We start from the raw sequence: 1,307 nt of genomic DNA, 5'->3' as shown, positions 1-1,307 counted from the left end.
ATATATATATATATATATGTATGTTACCATAATTTGGGTATTAGTTGTTGTGGGAATGATATATGGTTTGGAAAAGCACAGAGAGACATGTATCAATAATTACTTCCATGAATGATTTTTTACCACTTGTAAGTGATTTCAAGTCTAATAATTAAATAATTAAACTATTTCTATTAAATGTTTTGGTTGACTTTTTGATTGTTATGTATTAATGGCAAATATAACTTGATTTATTATAAACTAAATAATCTCTTAATTTGCTTCACTACAACACAAAGGGGGTTTTAAAACACAATTTTTGGGTAAATTGTCTTAACTTGAGGCAAAAGAAAACTTGTCTATTATCTTAAATATTATCTTTAAGTGGGTGTCTCAAATTAAATTGTCCTAAAATATTGTCTCTATAAAGACAATATATAAGACAGGCATTTTTGTCTCTCCAGAGACAATTTCTTTTTTGTCTCTCTAGAGATAATAGTTGGGATTAAAGACATATTGTCCTTAAAGAGACAATGTCTTTGATCCTAACTATTGTCTCTCTAGAGACACTAAAAAAATAACATTCAAATATAATACAACATCACTTTTGTGTCTTTAGAGACAATATAAAATAATGAATCTAGAAAAATATCTCACCATTGAAATAAACCAATATCAAAAGTATTTAATTAAAAATAAACTACAATATTATTGATTAATTCATATTAGGACACAGTGGAATCGAACCACCAACCTCCTGCTTATAAAGCAGATGCTCTTCCATTAAGCTAGCATCCTTTAAATAATTATGTGAGAGTTATTAAATAGTTAAAATAAAAATACATCCAGATTAAAATCACAACAACTGAAATTATATCAAAATCGCTCTCAAAATAAATTTAATAAAATAACTTTACAAAGCAGTCACAAATATCAGTCAATTGAAAATAATACTTTTGAATGGAATGGTTGAAAAAAAATAGCTAGATTTACATTAAAGTTGGACCAAAAACAATAAAACAACAAAAACCCTTGAAACACAAATATGCCAATAACTTTGCAAATAATATAGGCATGATGATCCGTTATTTTTGGTGGCTCCTTTCCACTAATGGTGAAGAAAAACATCATCAACATCTAAAACCTAACTCAAGGTGGAAGAGAATAATACCTACTCTTGCTACTAGGTATTTAGCATCACCAAGCTCATGTTATACTACTTAGTCTTGTGAGGAGTTTCCCGAATCAATTCAGTACTAGGATTTAGTCGAGGTTCATATTGCAAGCAGCTTGATGCTAGTCTGACTAGTTCAGTTGCATCTTCATTT

General features: G+C 28.5%; 1 non-coding gene across 1 annotated transcript; it reads right to left on the bottom strand.

Annotated features, from left to right (window-relative positions):
* Positions 1 to 705: 705 nt before the first annotated feature.
* TRNAI-UAU (transfer RNA isoleucine (anticodon UAU)) lies at positions 706 to 777 on the bottom strand. The gene has a single exon. It is a non-coding gene; the product is annotated as a tRNA-Ile (tRNA).
* Positions 778 to 1,307: the final 530 nt, after the last annotated feature.

This window comes from Pinus tabuliformis, chromosome Q, assembly GCF_031772625.1.
Source record: "Pinus tabuliformis cultivar Carrire ecotype Pingquan chromosome Q, CPIR1, whole genome shotgun sequence".
Classification (NCBI taxonomy): domain Eukaryota; kingdom Viridiplantae; phylum Streptophyta; class Pinopsida; order Pinales; family Pinaceae; genus Pinus; species Pinus tabuliformis.
Note: the sequence above shows the minus strand (reverse complement) of the source record. Positions and strands in the feature narration are given on the sequence as shown.